This window comes from Pteropus alecto, unplaced genomic scaffold (assembly GCF_000325575.1).
Source record: "Pteropus alecto unplaced genomic scaffold, ASM32557v1 scaffold120, whole genome shotgun sequence".
Taxonomy (NCBI): Eukaryota; Metazoa; Chordata; class Mammalia; order Chiroptera; family Pteropodidae; genus Pteropus; species Pteropus alecto.
This window is the reverse complement of record NW_006430061.1, coordinates 879,569-893,586: the sequence shown is the minus strand read 5'-3', so window position 1 is coordinate 893,586 and position 14,018 is coordinate 879,569. Positions and strand designations below refer to the sequence as shown.

Sequence of the window (14,018 nt, the reverse complement as noted above, 5' to 3'; positions counted from 1 at the left end):
GTAAGGCGCCTAGGTAAAAAGATCATTGCAGGAGTAGAAGGGAGAGGTCGGGGCTGGAGCTGTAATCAGTGGTATCTCATCATCATGTGACTCCTTGCTTAGTGTACGTGTGTTGGTGAGGGTGGGAGAGAAGGTTTCCCGCTGGTGCGTTCTAACAAGCAAGAGCGTAGCCACATCTCAGCACAAGATTACAACTTGCTCTGAGGCTAAGCACCTTGCGCAGCCCACTCTCTGTGGTCCAGTGAAGTCTGTGTCCTAGCCCCATTCTCCGAGCCAGCTTCCTGGGAGTCCATGTAAGCAGCATTCTTTCAAGATGACCTCTAGCATACCAGGTCTCCATAAGGCAACACAAGAGCCTGGAGGTGCTGGAGTTGAGGTTGGAAATAGCCACAGAAAGAAGGTTATCAGACATCCTTGTGAAAAGAGGACTTCTGCCCACTTCTTCCACTTCAACACTCCTTTTTCCCGTCGCCTATCATCGAAGCCCGTCCGGGTGTGAGTCCCTGGAACTGCTCACAAGGGCCTGAGTGTGATGATAATTAAAGGGTTTCCAAAACAAGCCTCCCACATTCAGGCTTCCCAAATGCCCGGCCAGCATCCAGGCTACAACATTTCCAGAAAAATAGCAACCTCGTTTGATAAAACATTTTCGGGATTGACACCTCCCTGGCTCAGAGAAAGTGGGTGGGTGTGTGCTGGAGGTCAGGTGGAGGTTGGAAGGGAAAAAAAGACAATTTTTAAAGTTTAGCTGAAATGTCAGGAACATGAAGCAGCCCATGTTTACACAGAGCTTTCCAAACCCGAGAGCCGCTTCCAAGTAGCTTTAAAAAAATGGCTACATCAACTTGTCCAATGAAATGGCTTTTTAGCTTAACAGGAATAGTATCAGGCTGTTCTCATTCTCCTTGTCTCCTTAGGCTTTATCTCCTAATATAATTTATACTCTTGCTGGTGCTGATTGTTTTATTTTTTTATTTATGTTTTATTCCTATATCATAAGCTGCCTCGAATCCGTTATGGACTAGGAGAAAGCAACAGATAAGAGACAAATAGTGTACAGTCTTGACATTCCTGGATATTAAACTTTCAGATCCATGTAACCAATAAAGGTTATTTACTGTGGATATTAATTGTGGGTTAGGAGTGTAAAACACTTGAAAAATTTGATCTCCTTATGTAAAAAAATAAAAAAAGAGAAAGTCTTATAATAACCAGTATACGCAATTTTCCTATTTTTATATCCCTAATTGCCTAAATAATAATTTATAGAGAAATCTTATGTCCTACCTGTATGTGGATGATTTTTGTGGCTCTTACCATACAAACTGTGAATAACAGAATGCCAGTTCGATAACTGTGCTACTTCATCTTTCAAATAAGACTTGTCAAAACCACAGAAGGAAATTGGAATAAGACTCAACCTAAATCTATCCACAAACAAAGCTGGAATCTGTCAGTCATTTTCTGGCATGGGGAGGTACAGGCATGTCAGTGCTCACTGCTATTCTCAGGTGTCATTCTAAATGCAGACAAGCTATAGAATATGAAATCGCCAGCAGTATGGGAACACAACTTTGGAGACATAAAAATGATTAGGTTTTCTAGATCACTGACATGAGCCAAAATCCCTACTGAGACTAGCAAGCCAAAGATAGAACCAAAGCCTTATCACATTTACAAACAGCCCCTTAAGTGCCTTCTTCCGGAACACTCTCTCGCTAGCATAAACCTGAATGTAGCAATTATTCAGATCCCCATGTGTAGGCAGCAAATGTTTTTGAGAAGGCTCGTTCTCAAGGAAGCAAAGGAAAAGTGATATTTTTGACTAGCATTTTCTATCACCAGAAATCACTGGAACCAATATCTTGGCACTCTAGAGCAAGCAGTGATGACAGATGCTTATAATGCTCACCCTGAGAACTTGCAACCTTGCGGAAGAACAGACAGATCAAATTATGCCTTGTTGCAGTATGAAATGTCTTTTATTGCCTTCTAATTTTTTGAAGATTGACACTCCATGTTGTATACGGTAGGTGGCAACACTGAGCCACGAGACTGTCCCATTTGCTAGTCTTGCTGAATAATGAACCTCACTCTAAATATTAGGTCTCTATTAAAATAATGACAACAGACACAAAGTAATTAAAAATACATGCCTGAAAAATTTGAAATTAAATGCACAACCAAATGTACTTTCTGGCATATTATCATCTCCTACCTACTCGCTCCCAATCATTGGGCCAATCCAATTTATTCTTGGAGATGACCGAATTGTGCCTCTCTTCTCTCTTTCTCTCTAGTGACATTTATAAAAATAATGTTCAACTTTAATGCATCTGCAATTCAGGAGACAGTGTGACAAGAACAATAAACACGTTCTGTGTGCAAAAAAAAAAAAAAAACAGAGAAAATGAGTTCTGAGATTGCCTTTGCCAACCCCAGGTGTGGGCTTTCTTTCCTTAGACTCAAGAGAGGCCAGAATGTAACAGCTGTCAGAAAACAGCCATGGCCTGCGCCAGAAATACCCTTGCTGTGAAGCTCTAATTGCCAAGAGATAAGAACTCATAACTCAAACAGACACTTGTGGCTCAGGCTCAGACACAGCAGGCAGGAAGAAAAGAACATGTGCTCCGAAGTCAGACAGACCTATGTTTTGACTCTTACCAGCTACATGACCTTGAGCAAGGTGAATCCCTCCCCTGAGCCTCAGTTCCCTCATCTGGAAGGACTAACAGCAAGTTAGTGGGCACTGTACCAAGTGCCCACTGCAGGACTGGACTTGGATCAGGGGCACAAGACACCTGACTCATTATTATTAACAATCTCTAAAAGGTACAGTAAAATGAACTTGGTGACGTCCCATGGTGGTCAAGCTCTCTGGACGAAAGACAGTTTGTGCCCTTGAAAGGACCTCAGTTTTCTATGACAACACTACAAGAATCAGTCACATAAAATTTTCAGCTGTTTTTGCCTTATTCATTTGTTCAAATAAGTATTTGCTGAGTGTGCCAGGACTATGCCAAGCACTAAGGACAATATGGCCTTGGCCTCGTGAGACTTCTAGTGGAGAAGACAAGTTTTCAAAGTAATCTCATGAGTAGATGTAAATGTACATCTGTAATAAGTACTATCAAGGAGAGGTACATGGCTATCTGTAACATTGCCACCCAAAATGAGTTATTTGGCCCAGTCTGAGGGGCCACAGGAGCTTAACAAGACAAAGAAGAAAGCTGAAGAAGACCTTTTCTCCATACCGTCTTGACTTACATAAGAAATTTAACTTAAAGGAACAAATTAGAAAGCACTTAGCCTCCTCTTAAGACTAGGCTATTTTTCTTCTCTGGCAGTAAAATATGGAAAATCTACTCTGTTCCTTTTTTGTTTTGGCTGCCGGGAAGCTCCAAGTCAAATGTGAAGCTTGGCAATAATACAGACCGTTAATGCATGCATATTTATATTCTCCCCATTCCTCCTTGGTTTGTCTTCTTCCTCTTATATTTTCCCCAGTCCTGATTTCAAATTCCGATTTCTATTTTATCATTGCATCTACTATTCATGGATCCTCAATGGAAGGAAGCAGGATACAAATAGAGACTTATTAATACTCTTTCTAAGGCTAAAGGGCTGAGCTGGAAAGAATTAACAGACTGTCCTTTGTGTTCCTGCCTGGAGTGTTTCCCCAGAAGCAGAGAAAGACACGTGGCTTGGTCCAATTTTATACAAGCAGTGCATTCCGTGTGATTTGTGTGATCTAGCACGATTGTGCTTTTTCCCCAGAGCCACTTTATCATGTTATATTTCTACCCTAACAAGCAGCTTTCCTTTTGCTCATTTTTCTCTGAAATATTCACTGACCTATATTAATAGTGAACCTACATTCTGGATATTCCAGGATAGGTGCTCCCTCTCTACCCCTTCTTCCCCCCGCCCCTCAATTTTCTCTGTTTAATAAAAGCAACTTATTAAATATATAACTGGCATTTTCTTTTTCTACCTCTGAAAGGCATTACACGCACACACACGCACATGCACACACATAAATCTTTCATCAGACTATACATCACAATTTTTGCATCAAAAAACAGTCACTCTCCTCTTATAATGAATTAATGTTCACTTGTTGAAGGTTGAAAACAGAATAGAGGAGAAAATGTGGGAGAGGCTGTTACCTTTTTTTTCAATCTGTAGTTTATTTATACCTCATTTTTTAAAAATAGGATGTTTGAAGAGTAAAAGGTCCATTTCTCATATAAAACTCTGTTCCTCTTGCTGGGAAGATGAAATCTTTGTAAATAATAATTAGACACAACTCCAAGAAGTGCAATTGTGGCTCTTCTCCTTATTTTGTTCTGGTCCTCTTTATATGATGAAAACTGAATTGTCTCCCCCAGGATAAAAAAACATAAACCCAATTTTGGACAGTTTTAGGCAGAATCTCCCTAAGAATGGAGCAAATACCTGAGGGTGTCCGAGACAGCAATGTGGCAAGAACATTTGAAAAAAGATAAATACTATCAGTAATAATTATACATAATGTAGATAAGAGCTATAAAGGTTAATAAAAAATGAATATAAAATTATTTTTTAAATTCACTTAGTGAGGGTTTTTTTGTGGTTTTTTTTTTTTGAGTCAATTTAAAGAAAAATGCTACATGGCCATTGCAAAAATACAGAGGTGGAAGGAAGGCCTCAAGTTTGGAATGCCTAAAGTTTAGGGAACACTGCATAGGGGAGTCACAAAATCTAGGTGTAAAACTTTGCAATACAGTCTAAAAGTCGTTATATCATAGGATATAAAACCCATAGGATATATAGCACCAACAGTGAACTCCAACGTAAACTATGGGCTTTGGACGTTTATGATGTGTCATTGTAGGTTCATCGATTGTAACAAATATACGTCTCTGGTGGGGGACGTTGATAATGGAGGAGGCTGTGTGTCTATGGGGACAGAATTACTTGAGAAATCTCCATACCATCTGCTCAGTTTTGATGTGAACCTAAAACTGCTCTAAAAATATGTATTAAAAACAAAGACATTCTCATAAAACAGCTCATTCGAGGCCACTATTTTTTCTTTTTTTCTTCCTTCATGTTCCCCCCACCAGATAGCTTGGCAACACATAGGCCCATGTCACTCTTACCCCTCTGGGCCTTACGACTATCATAAGCCAGAGGATTCCTAGTTTGCTACAAAGATTATGTAGCAGGAAAGGCTACACTGGCAGATAAGATGTGTGTGGAGTGAAGGGGCTGGCGATTTCCCTGAGCTGTGGGGCAGAGGTAACTGACCAGGGTAAAGTGACAAAGACCCAGACTGACATCCAGAATCTGATGAGACCCAATATCACAAAGTGAGTCAGAAACCCAGGAGATCCGACAGCAGGGCCAGATTTGCCAAACCAAAGCCCGGCCCGCTGGGAGCTAAGGCAAAGAGGGTTGAAAAGACAACCATTCAGTCGTTGTGGGTCTGTCTTCCCCTTCACAATCAGTCAAGACCTTAAAATTACTCAACACCTGTCTTCCCTGCTGGGATAAAACTTCCAAGAGGAGAAGGATCACTTGTGTCTTCTTCTCAGCCCTGTATCCCTGGCCCTAGTACAGTGCCTGGTACCTAATAGGCACTATGAAAAAATGGAAGAACTGGGCTACTTTTGAGAAAGGGAAAAGAAGCAACTTATCCTTTCTTTTGTGCCCTCTGGTGGCTAGCAAGTGCTTCATGCCAATAGATGCTCAGGAAATGGTTCTTTAAAAAGCAGTGAAACTGCCTGACATAACCAGTATATATTTTCAAATATAATTATCATTGAAAAAAAAAAAGCCAATAAATCCAGCAAACACAGTGCCTTTGCTTTTTCACTTCTCATAGGCAAGTCCAGGGTGGCAAAAGAAGCTGGAGGAGTGCACAAAAACAAGGGAGGGGCCCTGGGCCCTTCGCAACGCAGAAGCGGGGCCGGAGAACCAATCAAGCAGCCCAGCGGAAGATGGCACGGGGGACGAAGGCCAAGTACCAGAGGAGGCGGCCCGATGTTTGGCTCTAAAGTCATTTCATCCATCCCCAAGAAGGGAGTTTAAGTATGAGTGTAGCACCAACGCTCTCTAGATAAACAATGGGGTGAGGAAGTGACAAACCTTTCTCCAACTCAACCCTAGCACCTGCCTCCAAGAAATAACTACATTCAGAAGAAGAAAAGTATTAGAGGCAAATCCAAGTGAGTGCCCTGCCTGGCTGCGTGGGACCGCAAGCCTCTGGGGTCATCAGCTGCCCTTTAGAAATGGGTGCCCCAAGGTATTGAGATGATAGGGTGCCATTCCCTAGGGTCTCCTTACCCAGGTGGATCAAATGTTGATGACCAAACAGAGGCTCCATAATTTCAGAGCTGGAAGCAATCTTCAAAACCACAAACTGAGGGTCTCTCTCTTTGAAACATCTCTGCAGAATGGTTTCCCAGCTTGGACACCCTCAATGATGAGCAACTCACTACCTTTCAAGGAAACCAACTCCATCTTTGGGCAACTGTTTAAAGTCTGGATCTCTATTGTTTTGCTCAGAAAAAGAAGATGGTTTCCAAGGCACTCGTGAACAACCTAGCCCATGGAGAGGGGTACTACAGTAGACTATGATTCAGTTTCCCTTTCCACCAATCTGGGAAACTTTTAACCTAGAACCACTGACTTACAGAATCTCTAACACTGGAAGCAATGGCAATAATAGCTATCATTTACAGAACATTGACTATGACCCTAACATATGCTAAGACATTATCTCATTTAATACATTTATTGCTCATACTCTCCTCGGAGCAAGATATTTATGAACTTTTTTACCTGAGGAAATGAAGCCTCAGAGAGTTAATCTCATTGGCCTAAGGTCACACAGTGAAGAGGCAGGTGGGCTAGGAATGAAACCCAAGGTTTGTATTTGCTTTGTTTTGTTTAGCATTAGAACCTTTTAAAAACATAGAATCTTACTGTCAAAACCCAATACATAAAATAAAGCAGTACTGTGGGAAGACCCTTAAGACAGTGTAGATACTCTAATCATAATTAATAAACACATCTTGAATTCCTCTACTAAAAGTATCTCTCTCAAAGAGAGTTTTGCTGCTTTGTTCACTGCTATGCCCAGTGCTTAGAATAGCACCTGGCACACAGAAGACACTGCACAAATATTGCTGACTGAATTAATCCAACATTCACAAAATGTTTACTATGTTCCAGGAACTGTTCTAAGGACTTTACAGGTATTTATTAGCATGATTAGCCTCACAAAGGGTTCTATTATGCCCATTTTACAGACAGGAAAATGAGGCACAGAGAGGTCAAGTAGGTTTCCCAAAGTCACTCACCGTAAGTAAGCAGCAGAACTGGAATTCCAACTGAGGTCGGACTTTGTGTCTTATTAACCATATCAAACCACTCTATTCTCTTAGTTTATTTATAACAGGAGAAAGCCCTAAGGCCTATAGAAGAGGGACCGTTTGCCACAGAAATAGTTAATGGCAGGGACCTCGATCTTCCGGGGTGGGCTTTCACTATCGACTATTTCTGCACCCCTGATGTCTTCCCCTTGTATTTCTCCTTTTTATTTCTCCTAATCCCACCATGACAAAGACATGAGAGTTGCTATTTCAGATGAAGAAAATGCTCTGAATTCCCAGGAATGCTGCTATTTAGAGAGAAATTCAGTAACCACTGTCCGCTCCAACTTAGCTAGCGGTTGGGAGCTAAATCTGCTTTTCTCAACCTCGCTGAGTATGTGCCTGGCTGGGCCTCACACAGTTATCACAAAACAACATTAGGGGAAGAGGAAGAGAAGGCAGAGGGCTAAGGAAAGCCAAAAATGATAAGAAAGAAGGGTAAGCAGAGCTGTCATTGATATTTCATAGCAGTTTCATCCCCAGCCCACAGTTGAAAAATGACTTGCAATGTCCTCTATAAACTGGTGTCTTCTGGGCTTTGCCGTTCTGCAATCAAAATCCAATCTGAGCGAAACAATTTCTCCACTTAGGCTTTCTTCTTGCCTCTTCTAGAGATGTTAGAAAACTCTCTTTTAAAACAGTAGATATGCCATAAATGCCATTCAGAACTTCATGAAATTCTCACTTCAAAAAAAGTACCATAATAATAAACAGCACTGCAAACACCCTGGGTCAAGTTCAATGATTCAGAATAATTGTTCCAGACGTCCATTTCAAATGTAAAACCCACCTTTTGAATTTGCTGTAAACTTTTTAAACTGGCTTCCAAGATTGACTTAAAACCTAAAGCAGCACTATCTGATGAAATATAATGTGAGTTATATTTAAACTTTCCAGTCTTCACACTAAAAAGAGTAAAAAGAAACCAATGAAATTAATTTTAATAGGGTACTTTAACTCGGTATTATCATATTCCACAGTATGTTATTATTGATACATTTTACATTCTTTTTTTTTTTTTTACTATTAATTCTTCTAAATCTATTATGTATTTCAAATTCACAGCACATCTCAATCCACACTAACCGAATTTCCAGTGCTCAAAAGACACACGTGGCTAGTGGCTTTTAGGACAGCACAGACCTCAAGCTTTCAAGTCCCAATCATACATTCCTAGCACAATCTCTCCCTTCACTTGATACAGGAAAGCATGCAGAGAGAGAGACCAGAGCTCGGAATCAGAGGCTTTTTAACAGAAAAGAAATTGCCATCAGGACAAAGCACAGGTTCTTGTTCCTTATTTTACAACATTAAATCCTATCAGACTCAACCACGGGCTTAACAGATAAATGTTGGGAGGTGGTAACTCTGATTAAATCATTAGAGAAAGGAGTCGGACAGGGAATAAACAATTGTTATAATGAAAAAATAGGAATGATAATCCCTTACATCCACTGAGCTCACACAGAAGTGCTCATACTCACTATCTCCTCAGATAGCTGTGCCTGATAACCCTGGCACTCAGACAGCCAAGTGACCAGGAGGTCACCCAGGTAGACAGAGATAGCACCATGGCTTGGCTGCAGAGCCCTGGGTTCTGCCCTAAGTTCCCTAACTGAACCGCAAAGCAGAACTGCCTGAAGACACTTATTTAAACACAGACTACCAGGCCCAGGCCAGGTATACTTGAGCAGTCTGGGGGAGGGAAGAAAGGCAAGACCCCAGGATCTGCACTTTTAAGACTTTTCCCAGGTGATGTTGCTTCTGATGTTGCCTCACTTTGGGAATGACTGCACCAAACCACCTTGCAAGTATTTAAATGCCTCTCCTTTAAAAAAAAATCGAATGTGCAAACACCCACACTTGACAAAACAAGGTGTTACTCTCCATCCAGCAGATTTCTTTCACAGAATTGAACTGTTAGAGTGATTCTCCTTACTTATGCTGAGGCCTGGTTAAAACAGACAGGTTTATAAGACTTACTGAATTCATACTGAGCAAACTGGTAAAGATGCTTTTCTCAAACTGGGAAAGATGCTTTTCTCTGTACTTTCAGTGACTGGAAATGCAGTCCAAGGATCCTGAAGAAAATTCCTTCTCTGACTTTGATAATAATTACAAGAGCCGATATTTAGTGAAATTACTATGCTCCACAAATATGTTATCTCATTTAACTCTTAACAACAATCCTATGAGGTCAGTGCTATTATTATGCCTTACCCAATTTACAGATGAGGATGTTGAGGCTCAGAAGTTAATATTTTGAATTAAGACTAATTTGAAGTACGACTGTACAATGGGAAAGTTTCACTATTATTCCTCCTAATACTAAAAATCACTAGTTTTCTTTCCAGCATCTAGTGTGTTCTGACCTTACAAATACTAGATGACCATTAACAGATCCAGACCATCTTTATACAAGTGTTTCTCCTCTGTTATCTCACGGCCCACCAAACTTGCTCCCTACTTGACTGCTGTCTGCCTTTTCCAACAGCCTGAGAGTGCCTTAAGGATTAAACTTCTGTCATGTATCTCTGTGCCCAGGGAGTTCACAAAGCCCTGTAGTGCTTGGTAAATGTTAGATGGGCAGATGGATGGCTGAATGGATGGAAAGATGGATGGATGGATGGATGGATGGAAGGAAAGAAGGAAGGAAGGAAGGAAGGAAGGAAGGAAGGAAGGAAGGAAGGAAAGAAGGGAAGGAGGGAGGCAGGCAGGGAAGGAAGGAAAGATGGACACAAGCCTGATAGAAGGGGAGGGACTTTATCAGCTAGATAAATGGAAGCTCCATAAGGTTTCTAAGGAAGGACAGGATAAAATAAAAACTTCGGTCCAGGAGAATCTTATACTCTCTGGAAGTAAGGGGTTGCAAAGTGACATGGGGTGGAAGTGGAAGTTAGGAGGCCCTACAGACAGTAGATCTGAAGGGAAGAAGCCACAATACTTGAATGCAGCAAAGGCCACATTAAAAGGAGTTTCAAAAGAAACAGGGATCTGGGCCTAGGAGAAGGCTGGACTATGGGCCCGGTAGGGACCTGATCAGGAACAAAAGTCCTACAAAGTCTCCTAGTTTCACTCTCTGGCCTTGAAGGACGTTACAGCTTTGCTTTCTCATTTAGGTCACTGGTGCTTTGAGTTTTATTTTTTGTTGTTTTTTTATTTTGTTCCGTTTTTTTAAAAAAATTTTTAGGCAAGGCAACCCTTGGTTGACCTCACAGACTGCAAGGACCTCGTCAGTTTACAATCCCTTATTTTTAAAATTTTTACACCTACAGCACCTGGTCTTCCTAGGTGGTCTCCCATCCAAGTACTAACCAGGCCCGACCCTGCTTAGCTTCCGAGATCAGACGGGATCGAGCTTGTTCAGGGTAGCATGGCCATAGACAGATTTTGTTTTTAAGGGAAAAAATATTCTCTGCCTCACAATTTCAGTCTGCTCCCGAATGAGCCACAGATAGGAACCAGCCAGATGCCTTCCACTGTGGCTTCCTCAGCCTCCTCATTCAGGGGAAGCCAGAGGCTCCACCAACCACAGAGTTCCTGACTTTCCCGAGTCCTCCTCACGGGGGCAGCAGGAACTGCCTGTGGCACCACCCACACTCTTCTCTATCAGGGCACCTCTTGGCTCGATCTCATAGCCCTCATCTTGCTAGAAACCCAAAGGCGGGCAAAGTCAGCCAGGGGAGCTGGCACCCTGTGTCCTGTCAGCCCGAAGCTGAGGCGTCTGAGTTTTCTCTTCGCGCCTTCTCCCAAACAGCCTAGTCACTGGATAACCAGCCCTGAAGAGGCCTGGGTACCCGCAGCTGCCAGAGCCCCAACCCTGAGATCCCCCCACTTAAAGATGAAACTCTCCTTCCTCACTTCATATCACAATGCAGGATCACATCAACCTTAAAGTAAGGGAGAGATAGGAACTTTGAAATTGGACACTGAATATTTTTAGGGTTCGGGAATCACTGGGATTTTTGTTTGCTTGTGTTGACATTTTTGATGTGTTCAAAGAATTTCACTTCAAGTGTCTCGCAAGAGGTTCAAAGAACCGGGATACACAGAGGGTGCCACAAATCTGCCCACAAAGCCCAACTTCAGTGCCTAATTAGAATGGCAAATCAGGGTATTTGAAGGCAAATCAGGCACTGAAGTGAAATTTCTGTAGAAATAGCAAAGAGGACTCATTACTGACAGGTCCCAACTTGCTGTGAGTCTTAATGAGCATTCTGCTAGACTTGGGCTCTGGCTACACTCACCCACCACAGAGAGAAGACCTGGGGGAACATTCCCTCACCACCTCTCTGCTGAAAGTATTTTCCTCTCTACTGATCAAAGTGGAGGAAGAAGGAGTCATTCTCAAGTTTAAAAATCCCCATCCCTGCTGAAGAATTCGGAGGCCCCTAATCTCTGGATGAAAGGGTAGGGTGATTGGGTTATCTGGACTGATGGCTCCAAGATGCAGTTCCCTCAGCATCAGCAAGCTCCCCCCTAGAGCTAGAAAAGAATACAGACACCTGGGTCCCACAGGACCTGGGGAGCCGTAGCAACTGTAAGGCCCTGTGGTGACCACTGAATAGGCTACTATTTTCTCAACTAGTGGGTTGTAAAAACACAACCAAATGTATCAGAATGTCCTGCACTGCCTCACCCTCCATTTTCCTCACACCAGGAAGGTGACAAGTCATAATAATGAGGAAGAAAAGAGGACAGACAAGACAGTATCTGCACAAATGCATATGTTCGCACATTCATACATACATCACACATAGGTACGGATGCTGGGTGAGCTGTGAGGGAAGATTAAGGAGGGATACACACACACACACACCAGCCTCTCCAGCAAGTTCACAGGAGCTGGAGAATATTGTGGGGTGGGGCGGTGGGGGGAACCACAGGAACTTGAAATGAGAAGATACTTTCTCACATCAGACATGGGTGGAAGTATTTTAGGACTTGATCATAAGCTCCAGGATTCCCCCAGCCCTCTCAACAAAGCCCTTCCCCAACTCCCATTCCCCAGGGACATCCGCAACATAGCAGGCCCAGCGGGTGACATATCCACACAGATGCCTACCCTCCAGCTCATTAGTATCATCTTTAGGGCAGGAAGCAGGGCGTTCAAGCCCTTGTGACCTGAGTCTTTCTTCCTCTGCTTCCCCTTCATGTATTTCCACCCCTTGTCATTCCTACACTCTGGATTTCTCACCTTCACGCCTTGCTTATATTGGTTCCTCTTCCCAGAAAGTCCCCCGACTCCTCCTTTCTTTACTCTCTCCCTATCTCTACTTAGAAAGCCTTGTTTGTCTATCCACTTTAGGATGGACAAACCCCTCAAATCCTTTGTGCTCCCCTCCCACTGGCCACAGCACAAAAGCCATGCCTTCCTCCCTAGGCACCATCTCCCTTGCAGGTGGGAAGGGGTGGGCAGGGATCCTGCTCACCTCCCAGGCCTCATGTAGAAGACACGTGATGCTGAGCAGCTGAAATGCATTTATAAGGTTGGCTCTTGTCCCTTAAACCAGGAGTTCTCAGATTTCAATGTGAATAAGATCACCTAGGTGGGGAGTGGGGGCAGTGTGCTTGTCAGAAATGTAGACTTCAGAGGTTCTGGTTCAGTAAATATAGCTGGGGCTCTGAAACCTACATTTTTAACAAGCACCCCATCATACACACATCAATCTCATGCAGATGGTCTGTGGAAAATATTTTGAGAAATATCGCTAAGCAGATAACTTACAACAAATCCAAAGCATTCATTTATTCCAATGTCTGAATGCCTACTATAAGCCTATACTAGGCATTTAGAGGAATAAAGAAGAGAAGTAAGGATCAGATCTTTCCCTGAGAGCATAGCATGGAAGTTAAAAGACATGAATATAAATCACCAAAGTCAACCAAAGTATAAGAAAGAAAATAGCAAGGTCTATCAGAGTACAGAGATCATGAGCCACAGAAATTCAGAGGAGGAAAAGAAACCAAACTGGAGATAGGAGGATGGAGGGCAGGTAAGAGACAGAACAGCCAAGACAAGGTTTTGAGAAAGAGACTTGTTAAGAAAGTAAAACTCTACAGAGTGAGGAGAATTAGGCCTGACAGGAGCCTTTGCACTTGGTGAGCTGAAATCCAAGCAGATCTCAAACAGCAAATGGAAAGAGAGAGAGAACAAAAGAGGGCCACAGAAAAGGGAGGGAGAGCAGAGAACTGAGAAGGATTTTCCAGGAGCTGAGAAGGGTTTTTCCCTTTTGCTATAAACCAGGGCCTAGAATCTGTGAGATGAGAAAAATGGAGAACTAATGGGCATGGCCAGGACTACCATTACAGGTGAAATCTCAGGTTAAGACGGAGTAGCACTCAAAAGAATGGAGGAACTCCCACCCCAAAATGATGGGAAGAGATGCCCACTCTGGAGAAGGTGTCAGGGATCTATCTTCCTGGTGCAAAGCTGTCCCCCAATGTCCCAGGGAGCTGGACAGAAAGGGATGTGAGGGGCAACTCCAGGCTGCCAGGGGATCAAGGAGGCTGTGCATATCCACAGGAGAGATTTCTCTACTTTCCTCTTCTTTGGGAAAATCAGATACATTTTTTTTTTTCATAAAAGAAAACCTC

General features: G+C 42.6%; 1 non-coding gene across 1 annotated transcript; it reads right to left on the bottom strand.

Annotated features, from left to right (window-relative positions):
- Positions 1-10,687: 10,687 nt before the first annotated feature.
- Positions 10,688-10,806, bottom strand: LOC112479380. Its single transcript, XR_003046173.1, has one exon. It is a non-coding gene; the product is annotated as a 5S ribosomal RNA (ribosomal RNA).
- Positions 10,807-14,018: the final 3,212 nt, after the last annotated feature.